We start from the raw sequence: 20,540 nt of genomic DNA on the forward strand, positions 1-20,540 counted from the left end.
ACCCGAACTGCGTGTGTCTTTCCTCGCCCCGCAGGAGGTAAAAGAACGCAAGCCTCTTGGTGCACAAATATAGGAGCCTGCTTGTGATTTGCCAGCGCTGAGACTGGAAGGCAGAAGATAAACACAAACGCGACCTCGGTCCTGACCCTGCTTCGAGCAGCCCCTCTGCTCCAGGGAGCTGTAAATGCTTAAGTAAATAAACCGCAAACCAGAAAAATAAGGGCTTTGGAGAGAGCGCTCTAAGATGCGCGTCCAGGCGGAGCTCCGTCCAGGAGCGCCAATAGGGGCTTCAGGGTCCAGGTGGGTTTCAGCTCACCGCTAAGAAGTGCCTGGCCGCTCCAGGCCACAGTCTGCTGCAGGCTCTAGCTGTTGGAAGAAGGGCTAGGGCTAAGCTCGAAGGCCAGGTCAGCCGGCTGCCCTCCCTCCCTCAGATGATGTGCGTTTATTCCATAGACGTTTCCTGAGAGTCTACTGGGTCTGGGGCATGGTGTGGAGCCAAAACACATCACAGTATTCCGGACAGGCACTGCCTACAGCTGCGTAAGATCTGCTATAATAGCGACAATAGTAATAACAATAATTGGGGAGACTGATTTCATTGAGCCGGGACCACATGCACTTTTCATGCATCATGCTGTTGAGTTTTAACAACCTTAGGCAATATTTATCATCTGTTTGACAGGTGCACAACTGAGGGCTCGAAGAAATCAGGTAACTTCCCAAGATGACACCGTCAATTAAGCAGTGCAGCCTGGATTCCAATTCCAGCCTATAAGTGTACTAAGTCCTTGTCTTTGGGGAAATCCATCACTACTGCCTTAAACAGCCTCCCTCCCCATATTAGGAGCAGCCTCCCAGCCCTGGGGCAAGTCATTTTTATCTCTTTGCCCCACTTCTGCCATCTTAGAGGGAGAAAAGAAAGCATTAGAACTTGCCAACTTTCTCTCAAGATTGCTTGATACAGAGTCAACAGTCTTGTGAAACTTCAGGAACAAATTAGGGGAGCACCATAGCTAATAATTATGTTTGACATAATGATGTCAAACTAATAATAATTACTGGCATTTACTGGGTACATCCCATGTGCCAGGCATTATTCTAAACCCTTTATATACATTATCTCATCAAATCCTATCAATGGACCTTTTTTTTTTTCACTTATGCAAAAATTAGAGCACAGAGAGGTTAAATAACTTCCCAAAGTCACAGGGGGGTATGTTGTCCAAGTCCCAAATCTTGAACCTCAACTACTACCCTTCACAGCTTCCCCAATGTAAACATGTGCATTGAATTTGTGGGCTCATACCAGCATTTAACCATGCAGGAATGGGCAAAGCTCTGCAGTAAACGATGTCTGTGTTGATCGTGTTCACTGTTGTCCCCTCCTCTCTTTCAGAACTATTCTCTGGTGGCTGGGCACTGCAACCTTGTACATAATACCTCAAGTTACCACTCCTATCAGCAAGAAGCTCCCCCCACATCGTCACAACAAAGAATTCCACACCTTTCCCATCTGTCCCCTCCTTTTTCCTCATGAAAACTATTCAATTTCTAAAGAGTTTTTGGCTCTACTTTTCAAACAAATTCAACAAATCAATCCATGATCACATAACTGCTAAATACTAAAGGGTGATTATTTCCTGAGCTTGTAATTTAGAAACACAGTGGGATTTTAACGTAGTTTTCTGAAGAAAACTTGGTCATGTTTGAGGGGTGAAGTTGGGTGATTTTCATCCTCACCACATAGTGGACTCTTGACCTTCAACTGCTTTCTCCACCGTCTTCCCACCCTGACCACAAGTTACATGGAAGGCAAGACCATATTTGATTCATGCTTGTATTCCCTACCGTCCCTAACCCAGCAGCCTCAGTCCTCTGTCTGCACATTTTTGTAGATGTGTTTTAAAAAATTGTTCTTTTTCAAAAAGTGTTTTAATAGAAGGTGTGTCAGGCATATGACAGGGTAGATGAACATATTTTTTGAGCACACAAACCTTGTGCCCTTTCTGTGGCATAGGCTTTTTTCCCTACCTGTGTGTATGACTGGTCCTATTCAACATTTTGCAACTAACCTCAGTTTCTGGAAGCTACTAGGTCACTAAAAAGTACTTTGCTAAATTTGCTACGATGCTAAGAGGTTTTCTATGATGATGGAGGATTGATAATGAAGTATATGATAATAAAAGGGCCACTGCCAGTTCATACCTTATTATCTATAGAGGGAAGGGGGCTTCTTTTTCTTTGCTGTATTTTTTTCTGGAAGCATTTTCTAGACCTGTGGTTTCCAGTACAGTAGCCGTTAGCCACTGGGGCACTTAAGATGTAGTTAGTGCTAACTGAGATGTGAGGGAAATATAAAATATACATTGAGTTGCAAAGACTTAGGATAAAAAAAATCAAACTAGCTCATTAATAATTTTTATATTGTTCATATATTGAAATAGTATTTTGAAATATTGAGTTAAAGTAGATCATTAAAATTAATTTCATCTGCTACTTTTGAATGCATTACTATAGTATTAAAAATGACATATATAGCTTATATTATGTGCTGTTGGACAGCATTGGTCTAGAACATCAAGAATCTGATTCTCGAGATCCAATTTGAGATGACGACCAGCCCTGAAAATTGCCATTTATGACTTTGCCCTTGAAATGCCCTATGCAGGGAAGCAGCAGGGCTTTGCAGAGTCAGGAGAGTATTGTAGACTGGGCAGAAGTCTGAAGAACGTCCAAAACTAGCACACCAGCCTACCCTTAGGGAAACCCTACAAATAGAAACAGGTTTTTGTCAGTGGTATATGGTCAGAAACTGCAGCTGAATTAATCTTCCTAGAAGCCCACCCTCAGCTGCTACCCTGATTAAGACAGCAAGAAATCCAGGAGAAAGCAAGGATCAGAAAAAAATGGGTTTGACACCCAGATGCTCCTTAATATCCATGTAACCGTGGCCAGTCACTTAACTGTGCAGAGGTTTGACTTCTTTTTGATAGAGTGAAGCCAATAATCCTTGCCCTGCCAACCTCACCAGACCAAATGGGTCGTTGGACATGAATGGCTTTGCAAGCTCACCTTAGCTGTACTGAGAGAACATTACCAACAAGCGTGGAGAAGATGCGGATGTGTCATGAAGTAGTACTCAGCTTCAAAACAAACTTCAAATTATTGGGGCAGCACTAGACCTAATTTTCTCCCAGGCAAAAGATTTTTAATTGCCTGTGAATGTCACAGTGAGCCTTGAGTAATTTCATTAATAGCTCTCCAAATCACTCTTAAATGGGAAGGCAGAATGACTGACACTGAAGTCAGAGAATTCAACCTATTTTCTGGCCCTGATTTGTTACCTATATGTGCCATCAAACATGAGAACTATTGGTAAACATAAATAGCTACTGTACACCCAATCTTCCAACTAGTCTCTCTTGGTCATTGGTTAACTTTCTGTGGTGAGAGATGGAGTCACAGCCCTCTTTGAGAATCTTATAGAACTCATGGACATTTGCCCCAGCACAACACAGATGCTCACAATTTTAGCACCAGTTCTTGGAATTTCTTATAACAATCCCCGAAAACTCATTCATAGATACCCCTGAAAGACAAGATCGTCTTTTAGCTCCAGCTTTCTGTGATATTCTCTCTAAACTCTTTGAAGATAGGGACCAGCTCCTGTATTTGTGTACCATTCTAGCTCAGCTTTGGATATAGAATAGGTGCCCAGCATTTACTGGCTAATTCATTATTGGATCCATAAGGATGGCCAGAAGAAATGACCCACAGACATCTGGCAGCCCTACTTGAGATGGAAAAAGTGCAGCTGGTGTTTGCACAAGAGCAGGAGAGAGACAAATTTGGTTTGGAGCTAGGAAAAGTTAAGATGTTTGTCCTGAGCCCCGGCTCTGGGTATCCTCAGAACGTAAGAGAAGGCGCGAACAGGGAGCAGCCCTATATCTGAGGTCCTATCTCTGGAGTTTAAAAGAAACTGCTGATCAGTAACCTGGCATGTGGAGGGAACACAGGCAAATTGCCAATGATTTATGATCCGGGAGGCAGCATAATAGCTCCAGAAAAATTACTAGCATTTTATACTGTATGCAAGTGACAGCTGTATTATCTCTGATTATTGCTGCCAGCATCATCAAGAACCACGTAAGCAAATAAAAAGCACTATTGCTTTCTTACCCATTATCTTCCCGTGACACATGTGGGACCAGGGATTTGTATCAACGCAGACGTTTCCCCCATCTCCTGCCTCCCATCTGTAAGACTCTCATCCTCAGTTGTGCTGGTGATCAAGCTAGATCTGGGGACTTGAAGAAATCTTGGGAAAGGACTTACCATCTTATTCTAGTGTTTGAACTCAAAGGAAAACCATTTGTCAAAAGAAAAACAGAAAGCTCTTCTTTACAGAATTCAGCTAATACATGTAGAAGGAGTAATAAAATTAGAAAATCACCGCTTTGCAGTTTCCAGTGTAAAAATTGTTTAGATAAATATCAATAAATGCCAAACTTTCTGGGCAAAATGTTAATGGGGAAAAAGATATTCCTATGGTCCTTCAAAATCTCCCCACACACTACCCACTAATTATGAAGTGGAAAGTGAATCTTTACACTGAAGAACTATGGCAATCACCCCACATTAACCAAGTAATCAAATTTACCATCAAGAATACTGGGACAAGCAGACCCTACTTACATCCTGAGATATTTCTGTCAGAAGTACACAACATCACATGTGAAACATGCTTGCCAAAAATGTTGCACATACAATCAAACCAACCCAGAATATGGGGCATTCCACAAGACCACTAGTTTAGACTCTTCAAATAAATCCGTCACGGGAAAAAAAAAAAGCGGCAGGAGGACTATCTAGATTTAGAAAGACTAGAACAAACATTACAACTAAATGCAATATGCAACCAGTGATTGGATACTGGATTGAAAGATACATAAAATAAATCTACGGAAGAAATTTTTCAGCAACTGGGAACATTTGAATCTGGACTGTATAATAAAGAATACTGTGGAATTATTAATTTTCTTGGGTGTGACACTTGTATTGCAGCTATGTAGGAGAGTGCTCTTGTACTTAGGAGATGTACCCAACAGTATTTAGAAGTGGAAGCACGTGGTGTCTGAAACTCACTCTTAAAAAATGCATATCTGCTTAATCTGAAAAAAACTACGTTTATGTATTGTGATCTAAAATCTTGCCATATTTATAGATAGTTCTATGACCATTTTTGTGATCATTTCACAGTTATGCTGGAGAATTATTTTATACCTTTGAAGATGATAGTTAAATGCAATAAATTATTTCAAAATCTCCATTTAACTTTTTAGGTAAAATGTAAAACAAGCTAGTTGTTATAGCTAGGCAAATTTGTGTCAACAGTGTCCAAGTTACGAGTAATTCTGTTTATTGAAACATATCCTTTTTAGAGCCTTTTCAAAAGCAAAGGAAATGATGCGTGTGAAAAGGGAAGGGGAAAACTTGAGAATTTTTATAGGCTTCATTTTTCCCTTCTCCTGGGAAAGTTATTTAATGATCAGTAGACCTGGTAACTAAACCAGGCACTGAAATCTACGTAATTCAGTTACCAATCAAGCCGAACCTGCAGCTTTTTACTTCTCAAGTTATATCAGTGTGTCCAGACTCAAGTGACTTAATTGCTTCCTTTTGTTTCCACTTAATTTTGTTCCCAGATTTAAAGTAGTATTTTCCTCTGCTTGTAGTTTTAGAATATAGGTGATCTGTATCATGAGATGGAGAGTTTGAGGTTAATCCTTCATGAAACAGGTCAGTGAGGTAGGGTCAGCCCAGGGAAGTGGAATTGGAGGGGTAGGGGCTGGTGTAGATTTTACCGGTTGCTTAAGTCCTTGGCTGTCAGTATTAAACTGGTATTTAATGGGTACCTCTGTACTCTACCAGGTGCTCTGCTGGGCACTGGGAAGAGTGGAAAAGACTGAGTAGAATGCAAAATGGTTCACTGTCTGCTTTTCTCTTTATCGTTACCTTCCTTCCAGAGGAATTTCAGACTTTCAGACATAGTGTTTAGAGGGTAACAGATAGGAAGACTGGCTGCTTTGTAATCATAAGTTGTAGCCCTCAGCCGGTCTTTCAATCCATTTCCTTCTTTGTTTCTTCTTTCCAGTAGTACTTTGTAGACCTAGCAGCTGCGACCTAGAAGCTCGCCTAGATGCTGTCCAGGTCCTCTGCCCTTCTTTAAGTACTTCACCACCATCTAGCACCCTGTCCGTTCACACAGGAATATCTCTGCATTAAAGGTACACATTATCAAGGTGATTCTTTGTTATCGAAACACTTACACTGAATACAATACAGCAAGTGAAAGAGAGAAGTAATTTCTTCTGAGTGGTTTCGCTACGCAACTTTCCCTCAAACAAGCCCTTTTAACTGCATTTATAGCTGTGCTACCTCTGAAGGGTAGAAGGAAGCAGAAAGCACATCTGTTTTAAAGCTAGTCGAAGTCTCACTCAACACCTGCGATACCTTGAGAGGCAGGTGAAGCTGGCAATCCTTGATGCAAGTGGGCGATTCTATAAAGGTAAGTGTTGATTCCCGAAAAATTTTAATCAAGCATATAGTACTCTCATCATCAAAAATAAAGATGTTTAAAAGAGGAAGATCATTATTTCCAAAAGAATCCCATTTGTAGAAAGAGTAAGGCCCTTCTTTCTGAGTTTCTGAATATACTGTTTTCTACCTGAATGAAAAAACATACAATAAGGCTCAATTAAAATAATTCCATGTAATAACAAGTAAATAGATCTGGTCTTTACCAAAAAATGATGCCAGTAAGAATTTACTAATTATTTTTAACTTGTGCATTGTTGAATGATCATCTGACCTTCAGAAAAAGAAAAATGTTTAAGTTCATCAGGTTTTGGAGACGTTCACTCAGTTTGAGAAGTCGGGTGAAAAGTTGCTATTTAGAAAGATCTTTGTATTGTGTCTGTTGCCCTTGCTTTAAAAAAAAAAAAAAAGAAAGAAAGGAAGTGTAGTCTGACCCCAAATCAGTATTAGAAATTAGGTTCTCAAATTAAATTAGCCTTTCTTTCTTTTCCACTTAACTTATTTTCAGAACATTATCACAAGGGAAGAGGCACCAATATTAAAAAGAAAAGGGCAAAAAAAAATTCTTATAATACTAACCTACTTTGGAACCATGTTTTGAAGCAATAGAGTGGCACTTGGTGACATGTTAATCCACATTCAAAGTAAAGGAAGAGGAGAAACACTGTCATGTGTTTCATGGAATAATTCTTAATCAGCAAGTTATTAAATTTTGATTAATTGCAGCCATTAAATTATAATCTTATTTTGTGTCACTATCTCATTTAGGATGTAGTCAAAGCAGAAAAATCTTGGGGAAATGAGGAAATAGTAGAGTTTGTCTTAAAAGTCTATTTTTTGGGGGAAAGAAGTCAGGGATTTCCATCACTTCCCCAGAGAGAAGAAGCCTGTTCAGGGAGTATAGGAAACTTCTTGCTCATAGGATGGAACACCCTGCAAGAGATGTGTCATTGGCAAATGTTGGCATCTATAAAGCACACGACAGCAAAGAGACTTGGCAGATTTGGGTAGAATTTAGAACGCATGGGTGGCTTCCAGAATAATTTCCAATGTTCTATTCTCTGATTCCATGGGTTCCCCAGTCCTCCCACAGTTCCTAGCACATGGTGGATACTTAATATATATTTATTATATAAACACATGTAGTCAATATACTTGTTAGCATCATGTATATGCATGGGACATCTGGGTCTCTAAGGACCAAAGTAACAATGGAGTTCCCTAAAGTATTATAAATAAACCAGATGACCCTGGTTATTTAATATTCATCTACATGTATTAAGAAAAGTACATTCATAAAAATTTTTTTATTAACTTAAGATATAGGCAATACTCATGAGTAAGTTATCTGTATCCTAGACAGACCAGACTTCAGAAGCCAACCATACCTGTAAGCCGAGTCAAAATACCTGGATTTTTCCACTCCTAGTTATCAGTCTACCCAAGAGAAATGAAAACATATGTCCATACAGAAACGTGTACACAAATATTCATAGCAGAATTATTCAAAATTGGCAAAAAATGGAAACAACTCAGATGTCCATCAACTGCTAGATCAACAAGATGTGATTATCCATACAATGGAATATGATTTAGCCATACAAACAAGTGAATTACTGACACATGCAATAACATGAATGAACCTTGAAAACATGCTAAATCACAAAAGGCTACATATTATATGATTCTATTTATATGAAATGTCCAGAATGGACAAATCTATAGAGACAGAAAGTAGGTCACTTTTCCCCTAGGGCTGGTAGGGAACAGAAGCGTTGGGAGGAAATGGGGTGATTGCTAAAGGGTGTGGGATTTCTTGCTGAGATGGCGAAAATGTTCCAGAACTGGTGGTGATGATGATTGTAAATCTCTGGGATTATGCAAAAAAAAAAAAAAAAACGGAGAATTGTACATTTTAAGTGAGTGAACTTTATGCTATATGAATTATTTCTCAATAATGTTGTTATGAGAAAAAATTGCTGGATTTGCATCCTGGGACCTGCCACTTACTAACTTAGGTAAATTACTTACCTGAAAAAGGGTCAATATAGTGTCTAAGTTAGGGGGTTGTTGCTATAATGATTAAGTGAGATAATCCTGGGGAAAAGTGTCAGATACGACAATCATGTAAGTGGCAGTATTGCTGATTATTGTAGGACACTGGCCCACCCACAACTTCGTTGTGATGAGCCGCTCAGGGTACACCTCGGGGCCCAAGACCCACAGACTGCAGCACCGCCACATGGGAAAGGGTGACCTGACACAATTGCTGCTCTTTTATTTTACGTACTTACTTACTTTCTCATCTACTTACTTGTATGTTTAGCTTAGTTCTATTTTCTTTTTTCTTCTTCCAGTTTTAATGAGATATAATCGACACACAGCACTGTCTAAGTTTTAAGTGCACAACATAATGATTTGACTTTATACATACATCAAGAAATGATGACCACAATTCATTTTGTGAATAGCCATCATCTCACATTGGTACAAAATTAAAGAAATAGAAAGACATTTCTTTCCTTGTAATGAGAATTCTTAGAGTTTACTCTCTTAGCAACTTTCAAATGTAACATACAGGAGAGTTAATTATAGTTATCATGTGGTACATGACATCCCTAATACTTACTTATCTTATAAGTGGAAGTTTGTACCCTGTGTCTGCCTTCATCCAATTCCCTCTCCAGCCAGCTCTGGTAACCACACATCTGATCTCTCTTTCAATGAGTTAGTTACTTAGTTTGTTTGGTTTTGAAGTATAATTGGCCTACAATACTATGTTAGTCCCTGGTACATAGCATAGTGATTTTATATCTCTACTCATTTCAAAATGATCACCCTGGTAAGTCTAGGTATGATCAGTCACCATATAAAGATATTAAATAATTATTGACTATACTCCCCACAGTCTACATTTCATACCTGTGACTCATTTATTTTGCAACTGGAAGTTTGTTCCTCTTAATCTCCTCCCCCTATATCCTCTCTCTAGTCCCTCCCCTCTGGCAACCACTTGCACTATCAATCTATGACCCTCTGTTTTATTATGTTTGCTCATTTGTTTTGATTTTTTAGATCCTACATATAAGTGAAATTATACAGTATTTGTCTTTCTCTGTCTGACATTTCACTTAGCACAATACCCTCTAGGTCCACCCATGTGGTTGCAAATGGCAAGAATTCATTTTTTATGGCTAATTAATATTCCATTGTTTTCCATATCTTCTTTATCCATTCACCTGTTGAAGGACACTTAGGCTGCTTTCATATCTTGGCTACTGTAAATAATGCTGCAGTGAACATAGGGGTGCGTATGTCTTTTTGAATTTATGTTTTCATTTTCTTTACATAAATACCCAAGGTGGAATTGCTGGATCATAGGATAGTTCTATTTTTAATTTTTTGAGGAACTTTCATACGGTTTTCCATACTGGCTGCACTATTTACATTCCCACCAACAGTGCACATGGGTTTCCTTTTCTTCACATCTTTGCTAACACTTATTATTTGTTCTCATTTTAATAGACATTCTGACAGGCGTGAGGTGATATCTCATGTTTTTTTAATCTGCATTTTCCTTATGATTAGTGATTTTTCATGTGTCTGTTGGCCATCTGTCTGAATGTCTTGTTTGGAAAAAGGTCTATTTAGAACCTCTTCCCTTTTTAAAATCAAGTTGTTTGTATTTTTGATGTTGAGTTGCATGAGTTCTTTGTATATTTTGGATATTAAATCCTCATCAAATATATCATTGCAAATATCTTCTCCCATTTAGTAGGCTGACTTTTCATTTTATTGATTGTTTCCTTCACTGAGAAAAAGCTTTTTTTGATGTAGTCTCATTTATTTCTGCTTTGTTTCCCTTGACTGAAGAGAGATATCCAAAAATATATTACTAAACTTATATCAGAGAGTATACTGCCTATGTTTTCTTCTAAAAGTTCTACGGTTTCAAGTCTTACATTTAAGCCTTTAATCCATTTTGATTTTTTTCTTGTAAATGGTGGTGAGAGAGTAGTTCAGTTTGTTTCTTTTTCATGGAGCTGTCCAATTTTCCCAACACCATTTATTGAAGAGATTGTCTTTTCCCCATTGTATATTCTTGCCTCCTTTGTCTTAGATTAATTGCCAGTATAAGTGTGCTCTCTAATCTGTTCCATTGATCTATGTATCTGTTTTTGTGTTTGTACTAGACGGTTTTGATTACTGTAGCTTTATGGTATAGTTTGAAATCAGGGAGCATGATCCCTCCAGCTTTGTTCTTCTTTCTCAAGTGTTTTGGCCATTCAGGTTTTTCTGTGGTTCCACAGAAATTTTAGAATTATTTGTTCTAGTTTTGTGAAGAACGCCATCGGTATTTTGGTAGGGATTGCACTGAATCTGTCAATTGCCTTGGAGAGCATGGTCATTTTAACAATGATAATCCTTGCATTCCAAGAACATGATATATCCTTTCTCTGTTTGTGCTGACTTCAATTTCTTTCATCAATGTTTTACAGTTTTCCAAGTCAGGCCTTTTACCTCCTTAGTTAGATTCATTCTTCAGTATTTTCTTCTTTTTGATACAATTATAAATGTGTTTGTTTTCTTAATTTTTCTTTCTGACAGTTTGTTGTTAGTGTATAGAAATGCAACAGATTTCTGCGTATTAATTTTGTATCCTGCAACTTTACCAAAACTGATGTTCTTTAGATTTAAATAAAGAAACAGAGGAGACTAGAGTAAATGACTGTGAGGACTAAATTTTCAAGGTCACAGTGGTTGGATGAGCCCTGTGCAAATCAAAGTGATGAGAGAACAGAGGGGAACACAGAAGAGACGCTCAGTAGAAGGTGAGATGCCAGGAGTGAAGTTGAGAGTGGCCAATACCTAGAACTTCCTGAAGTCCAGATAATTTCCTAGTCTAATCCCAAGCCATTCGTAGCCATGCAATATGCCACCACCACCGTGTGAGGCAGTTCACCAAGTGCTAAATGGCAGGTGCTGTAATCACATCACAGAGGTCCAAGACCCACTTTCCAATCCCAGCATTCCCCTCACCAGCTCATGGCTTTGGGCAAGACCCTCTACTGGCCCCTTTTTAGATAAGTTACTTACCTAAACTCTTCGAGCCTCAGTCTCCTCATCTGTCCAACTGGTATCATGAAAGAACTTCCCTCACTGCAGTACTGAAGGCATGAAATGAGATAATGCATTTAAGTGCTCAGCACATAGTACGCACTCAACAAATGAGAGATTATTAGTGAACACTACAGTCTTTCATTATTATTATTATTTACACAACTTTACACCTTGCACACAAAGGCATTTAATTCAATAGCTGGTTATACAAAGCTATTTACACTGTGAAGTCCTTTAGCTGAAAAGCAAATTGTATGAAAGGATACCTGCTGGTGGAAATTTTAGAAACAAGTGATCTACTCAATCCTTCATTTTGCTGGTGAAGGAACAGACATCTAAAGATTCAATGGTCCTTCCAGTTCACCCAGACAAACAGAGGCTACGTGGGGCGGAGGAACCATGCTTCCTGATTCCAGTCTGGAGCTCAGATCTCTGGGACTGAAACTACTAAATTAATCCAGCAAACTTTTCTACCCAGTCTCTTTACCACCTCTTTATTATCACTTTTTAAATAGAAGCCAAGATTAAAATCCTAATGCTACTTACTTACTTTATTATAGCAATTTTTAATCATATATATTTTATTATATACATTATAATAAATTAAACCCACTATTTATTTTAGTGAGGTTTTAGTCCACTGAGCTATTGGCCTGCCCATCAATATGGCCAAGTTCCAGCAGGAAGAGATACTTGCATGGTGAAATCACAGGTTCCCAAAGACCTAAACTGTTTTTCTGTTGCTGTGAACCAGAGAAAACATTCCTTAAAGAGCAACGACAACGCAGTCAATCCATCATGACTTTTTTTTATTTTCACATGAAAATAGTATCGATTATCCTAGAAATGGGGTGGGGGGTGGGGAAAAAACCCCTCCAAATCCTTACCTTTTTTGGTCAGATTTCCCAGAGGAGTGAGCATGGCACAGTTCCTTTTCTTTCTCTGAAGTTATTCTCAAATTAATTTGCTCCTGGCCTGGTTTACTTTTATTCATTTCTATAGCCATTGCCTCACACCCAAATGAGCTTCCTCTTTCTATTGTTAGATAAATTTTCTCAAAAAATTTAAAAACTTTCTGCTTCCTCTTTATTCTGTTTTGTGGGTGAAGCATTTTATTCAGACTCTTTCCTCTGGGAGTCCTCTTGACTTACAAAGTTAAATGCTATTCCGTGGGTGGGAGACTCTGAGAAAGTTTTGACAGTTGTAGGAGGACAGTTCCTGAGATGACATTTATTGTCTGCCATTGGCGTATCTATGGATGTGCCTCTGGGTTTTGTATGTTACACTTAGTAACTTGTCATTAGTCATAATAATAATGATGATGATGATGAGATAAACACAACTTAAATGAAACCATGTATTGAGGTCTTACTATGTGCTAACTGCTTTATATAGATCACTCTATTTAATCCTCACCGCAGTCCTAAAGGGTGCATTTTATTAACCCTATTTGATATAGGAATTTCAAAGTTTAAGTAAGTTGCCCAAGACCATTCAACTGGTAAGCAGCATGGGCTGCCTGAGTCCTAATCTCTTACCCATTATTTCCATGCTTCTCAAACTCTGGTCCTCAGGCCAGCAGCATCAGCAGTACCAGGGAAATTGACGGAGATGCAAATTCTTGTGCTGCACCCAGACAGATCTGCTGAATTAGAAATTCAGGGAGTGGGGCCCAGCAAACCATGTTTTAACCAGCCCTTGGGGTAATTCTGATGGCGGCTGAACTAAGAGCATCAGCGGCCGCAAGCTATGCTTTATAGGCACACAGGTGTCACACCTGTAAGTAGGGAACTGGGAATGACTCCAGAAATTTTGGGTTGCCTGGCCAGGAGCTGGCTGGGACCTTTGGCTGCCCGTCTCTCACAGGGAGGTCTGAGACTCCCCTGGTTGCAGAGGCCCCCAAGATCTCCAGGAGCTGGGTGGTTGGCCTTTCTCTGAATTCCCCTAAATAGCTATCATCTGAGCTCAGACTGTCCACTCCTGAATCCTAAATGGTTATCATCAACCTCCAATTCCTGCCCCTCCCCAATGCAAAACCACTCTCACACTTACCTAGTGACAAGGGAGAGCAGTGAGTGTGAAGTTTGAAGGGCAGATTCCCCCTCTGGAGCTCAAAGCCGTCACGGTCTAGTTGTGTCCCAGCCAAAGCACGTGGCCTGACCCACGAACAGATGCCCTGTGCAGCTGCTGCCCTTCTGCCTGTGAATTCCAGCCTGCCTCCAGTGATCATGCTGGAACTGAAATACAGATTTGTGTTAGTTTCCTACGGTTCCTGTAATAAATGATCACAAACTTACTGGCTTAAACAGCACAGATTTATTATTTCATATTTCCATAGGTCAGAAGACCAACAGGGGGCTCACTGACCTAAAATCAAGGTACTTTTCTTCCTTTCTGTGGGTTCTAGATGAGGATCTATTTCCTTGCTTTTTCCATCTTTAAGTGACTGCCCACATTCCTTGGCTTGTGGCTCCTTTCTCCATCACGAAAAATCAATTATGTTGTCTCTCTCTGACCATTCTTCCTTGGTCAGCGTCGCCCTTGGACCACAGCCAGGAGGGGTCCTCCAGCTTTTAGGACCTATGTGATTAGATTGGGCCCATCCTGATAATTCAGCATAATCGCCTCATCTTAAGGACCATAACTTAATCACATCTGCAAAACTCCTTTTGCCACATGTTTTCAGACACTGAGATCAGGATGTAGGCAACTTTGGAGCTATTATTCTGTCTACCAGAGTCTTGTAGCACAGGGCAACATTCTCTTTTGGAGACTACAATTGCAAATTTTAAGAGATAGGAGCAAGAAGAGAAAATGAATTCACATATAATTTGTCACTTAGAGGAATATGCAAAGCCACATTTCTTTTATTCTAAGACCATTTACTGAAATCTAGACCCCTGCTTTGAAAACAGTTTTTTTTGTGGGGGAGGAAGGAAGCCTTACCACATTATAAGTATCCATAGCTCATAGGATACATCTAGAATTCAGGAACAACAGAGTGAAATGGAAATATGTCTCAGAATTAAAGTGACAGTATAATAATACCAACTAGTGTTTATTTCCCTTCTTACACCTTCATATTTGTTCTCAATAAAATATATTTAGGAAGTAGGCAAGGTAGGAGACTCAAGGCTCATAGAAGCTTAATAACTAAATCAAAAGTCTCCTATTTTCAGTACACATGCTGCTGAAGTGAGCTAAAGTCTCCTAAATACATGCCAGGACCCAAAGTCAAGCTTTGAGTCTGATGCCAGGACGCTCTCTACTATGTAAGGTATGTCTTCCCAGAGACACATTACTCCGTTAGTGACCTCCAAGCTTTGGGTCACAGACCCCTGAGGAATCGGTGATTACAGAGATTAGGAGTTCATTCTAGTGTTAAGCATTGGCTGATGCCCAAAATGATAATACACATCTGAACCTTTCAAACATACACAGGAGCTGATGTGACCGCACATGCAGTTCCCTTTGCTAACGTACTGCCTTCACAGCAGCCTCCTGACATTTCATGTTCCAAATAAGCAGATGCTAAAAGTAAAACTTCTATTGTATGAGCATCTGAAATATAAATATATGTTTATATCGTAGATACATATATATGTTTCCCCTTTACAATTGAGCTCTTTGTTTTGAGAAAGTTGGGAATCATTCTCCTCCTTCATTTTGACTTTCCATCTTTACAGCCAGGAGGGTCTGAGAGACGGATATAACAGCACCTCCATCCAGTACGACCCACTTTAATTCATTCAACAAATATTCGCTGCATATCGACTAGATGCCAAACACAATTTCCAGGCACTGAGGGGAGATAGCAGAGAAGGAAACAGCTGAAAAAGTCTTGCCCTTGTGGAACTGACATTACATAAAACATGTGAAATACTTGGACCATTGCTTAGTAGATGGGAATTGCTCAAGAATGATTAGTTTTTATGATTATTATAAATATCAACTTATGTAATATCTAAAATGAGCATTCCAAAGTGTTTTTTTTTTAATAGGACACATTCCTCTGTACAGTAGAGAGTAAAACTGAGAGATTCAAAGAGGTGGAAACATTTTGCCATGGGGCACCTTCGTTAGGCATTCGTTCCCATCATTGTGTGATGTAATCACCAGATTGGAAAGCCTGTTCACTGAGGCTTTTTAGTTTTGCTAGTTTGTGCTGTGGCCAACAAGAAAAATTCATACAGAGAGAAATTATCATTTTGTTTGTTTGATTTCCTTTTTCCTGTTCAAATAGATTGATGTTACTGCTCTCCCTCCTTTCCAGCTGAATGATGTTGGGCACTAGTGTTGAGGCCACGGACACCAGCACGCTCACGACCCTTCGTGGCTTCAACACTGGGGCACAGCCTCATCCAGCTTCCACTGTGCTGCTGCCACTTGAGGTGTCACTGTTTCCCGTTCAGCTGTCACCGAAAGGAAGCCTGGTTGTCCCAGCTTCTCCTTCTCACCCCTCAGTGCCCAGAGGGAGCCTACGGTTTCGCTGTACTTGTAGAGCACACTGTCATCCCTGGTCCAACCAGCTGTAATCAGGCATTCAGGCAAAAAAACAGTTAAAGCAAAGGTTGGTGGGCCCATACCCAGACTCAGGAGGTCTTGGGCTGGGGCCCAAGAAGTTACACTCCTTACGAGTTCCCAAATGCTGCTGATTTTGCTGCTGGGGACAGTTTGTAAATGACGGTTCTCATAAGCTAAGCCGCTAGTGGTACTCCTTCCTACCTGTGCTGGGAGGGGCATTGTCCTCTTAGTAATGCTGGGGGCAAGAAAAGCTCTGTGATGGACAACTCCAGTACAACCTGTAATTTCCCTTCTCCAAACTTACTATCCATTTATCCTCCCAACGTTCCCGGACAGTGGTGATTGGAGAAAATGAGGAGGAGAATCTAGAATGCACCAAATGAAGTTCAGAGCAAGTAAAAGATGCTTTATGCACCTTTGGGAAGAGAGAGGAAGGAATAACATTAGAAATCACAGTCCTGGTTCTCTTCTAGATCCTAACTTTCAGAGTGATGCCCACCCACCATGGAGATGGCCGTCTGCCAATTCAAATCCTAGTCTTTTCCAGAAACACCCTCACAGACAAACCCAGAAATAATGTTTAACTAGATATCTGGGCATTTCGTGGCCGAGTCAAGTTGACACAGGAAGTTAACCATCACAAGCACTAGACTGAGAGGCTTTCCTGCTCAATTCACCTCTCTGCCTCCTTCCTTTCACAGGTGTCAGATCAGTGCTACAGACTGGAGGCTTCAAGGCCTATTCCTTCGTATTCCGTCACCCCTTTAGTTTTCATAAGTGTTATTACCAATAAGTGTCTTGCATTTCTAGTTACATCTTGACATCTGTTTTTGGGAGGAACCACACTGACACAGTTGCTACTGGAGGTGGTCTGACAAAGCATGTGATAAGATGGATCACCCACTGCCTGGCTGGTAATGAGGATCCCCATCTTTTTTTTTCAATCAAGATAGAGTTGATGTACAATCTTATATATGTTATAGTGTACAATATAGTGATTCACAATTTTTAAAGGTCATAATACTCATTTGTAGTTATTATAAAATATTGGCTGTGTTGTTAGTATAAAATATATTATATTAATATAAAATATCCCCTGTGTTGTACAATATATCCTTGTAGCTTATTTATTTTATACGTAATAGTTTGTACCTTTTAATAGCCTACCCGAGTTTGCCCCGCTCATTCCCTCTCACCACTGGTAACTGTTTGTTTTCTGTATCTGTGAGTCTATTTCCTTTTAGTTATATTCACTAGTTTGTTTTAGTTTTTTACATTCCACATATAAGTGATATCATACAGTATTTGTCTTTCTCTGTCTGACTTATTTCACTTAGTGTAATTTCCTCCAAGTCCATCCATGTTGTTGCAAATGGCAAAATTTCACTCTTTTTCTGGCTGAGTAGTATTCAATTGTGTATATATAGATCACATCTTCTTTATCAATTTTTGATGGTAGCCATTCTGACAGGTGTAAAGTAATAACTCAATGTAATTTTAATTTGCATTTCTCTAATGATTAATGATGTTGAGTAGCTTTTCATGTGCCTGTTGGTTATCTGCATGTCTTCTTTGGGAAAATGTCTCTTCAGGTCTTTTGCCCATTTTTTAATCAGGGTGTTTGCTTTTTTGAGGTATGTGTCTGTTTTTGTGCCAGTACCATATTGTTTTGATTACTGAAGCTTTGTAGTAGAGTCTGGAGTCAGGGAGCCTAATTCTTCCAGCTCCATTCTTCTGAGAGGACCCCCATCTTGAGTGGTGTGTGGGGTACGGATAGTCCCTGGCACAAAGTGGCAGCCCAACTGCTAAAAATTTTACTGGTAGTGAGCTGAGGACATGTCCACGTGGAAAAGAATGTCTGAGCCAGTGTGCCGATTTGGGTATTTGAATGACGTAGAGGAATGTCCAAGGATCATAGGATTGACTAGTTATTACCAAGTGGCATTGACCCCCTACAGAGAAACACTGAGAAAGTAGGGCAGTTAACAAACAGTTAAAAGCTATGTGTGAGAGCCAGAGGGCCTCTTCGGTCGCCATGCAAGATCCAGCTGAGGGGCAGGCTGATGATGTAAGTATTAGAACCCAGAGCTCCAGAGATGTTTGGATGCTCAGTCCAGGCAGGGCTTTCTATGCTAAAGTCAGGGGTCATATTGGAAAAACCTGGGACCTAAAACATGTGGTAGGGACATCTAGGTGGAGGCCCCTGAGAAATGCGACTCTGCAGACTTTCCCAGAGCCCCCAGAGCCAGCAGAGGTGGCCTCATAAAGGAGAAGAGAGATTTTACTCTAAAGGAGACACAAGAATTAACTAGCATGGTGGAGAAATTAGGATCCTTTAGGCATTGTTGATGGGAGTGTAAACTGGTAGAGTCAGTTTGGAAACAATTTGGCAGCTCTCTCAATAGGTTAGACACAGAGTTACCATGTGACCAAACAATCCCACTCCTAGGATATACCCAAGAGAAAAGAAACATATGTCCACACAAAACTTGTACACAGATATTCGTACGCTGTTCATAGCAGCATTACTCATAACAGTTGAAAAGTGGAAACAATCCAAATGTCCATCAACTGATGAATGGATAAATAAATTTGGTTTTTAGGCCATAAAAAGGAAAGAAGTGTGCGGGTTCATGTTACAACATGGATGAATCTTAGAACTATTATTCCAAGTGAAAGAAGCAGGCATAAAAAGTCATATATTTTATGATTTCATTTATAAGAAATGCCCAGAATAGGCTAAGTCTACAGAGACAGAAGGCAAATAGGGTGTTATCTAGGGCTGTGTTGAGCGGGTAGGGGAATGCAGAGCGACTGTTAATGAGGTTTGGAGTTTCTTTGGAGGCGGGGGATAAAAATGTTCCAAAATTAGATAGTGGTGATGGTTGTACAATAATGGAAGTATATGAAAAAACCACTGGATTACATACACTAAAAGGGTAAATTGTATGGCGTGTGAACTATATCACAATAAAGCTGTTTTTAAAGGAATTAACTAGCACATACTAACAAGAGCCAGGGGAGTAACCCAGGACCTGAACTGTGTGGATATTTGGTTAAGGGCCTGAAATAGAAAAATGGATAGGTAATAATGCATTGATGCTGGACTTGGGATTTCATAACTTGGCAAGGACGCCAAGGAAAGGGGCAGACACTACTAAGATCTAAGTGGATCTTAAAAGCTAGGAGAGAGCAGAGGATCACTCTGAATGAAGGTGAAATGCATGGGTTGCTGAGGCAGGTGCAGGAAAGGACTCAATAGTTCAGGGAAGTAGCAATGCTGTTTGGATTTATTCTGGGAGGACAGAACACCCACTGAGGGCTATATTCCCTGGGAGGACCCACAGGGTGTGCTATTAGCCAAGGTCATCATACTGCACTGAGCAGAGGGATGCCAGCCTCACTCAGCAGTTTAACAGAGGCTCGCCTGTGCAGGTCAGGGCTGACTAGAAGGGGCAGTCCCAGAGCTGGAGCTTGCTAATAGTAATGGAGATGACAGGGGCCTGGAGCAACATAAGCCAGCTGCCGGCCCTTACCACAGGCAGCCGAGGGCTACAATTAGTGTGAGAGCAGGTGAGGTAGGAGGGGCAGCCAAGGAGCCTTCACAAGCAGCTACAAGGCTTGTGTAGACGGTGAAATAGATGGGTAACCAACAAGGGTGCTGCTTAGCGTTGACAATTAGGAGGCTAAGGGTGGTCTGCCCATTAAAAGGAGTGACTACAGGCATTGTCAAGTTCAGCCAATACAGCCCCCACCTCAACTGCTGTGCCAGATGTGGCGTTGTTGCCAGAGCAGATTCCTAAGGTTTCAGGTACATAATATGTTGCCATGGATTTGGCAAATGAATTTGTCCCCATCCCAATCAAGAAAAAAAAATCAGAAAGTTTTCACATTAAAATGGAATGGGTAGTCTCTTGCCTTTTGACACTGTCTATGGAGTATCCCTCTGAATAAATTTACCTTCCCTTAAAGAAAAAAATGAAATGGGTAAAATATTACTTTACAGCAACAGCCAAATCCCACTCACAGCTGCCACAGTCTGTTTTCCTATGGCCCTTAAATTAAGAATGGTTTTTACATTTTTAAAGATTTGTAAAATAACAATGACAAAATCAGAGAAGAATATGCAACAGAGATCCTATGTGTCCCACAAAGTCTAAAATATTTGTTATCTGGCCCTTCATAGAACAAGTTTGCTACCCACCCTCCACCCCTACTTAATGGTTTTGCCCCAGGGCTATGTTAATGCTCCAGCCTTCCATCATAATACAGTTTGAAGAAAGCTGAACAAAACTATC

The sequence above is a fragment of the Camelus dromedarius genome, chromosome 17 (assembly GCF_036321535.1).
Source record: "Camelus dromedarius isolate mCamDro1 chromosome 17, mCamDro1.pat, whole genome shotgun sequence".
In the NCBI taxonomy this organism is placed as follows: Eukaryota; Metazoa; Chordata; class Mammalia; order Artiodactyla; family Camelidae; genus Camelus; species Camelus dromedarius.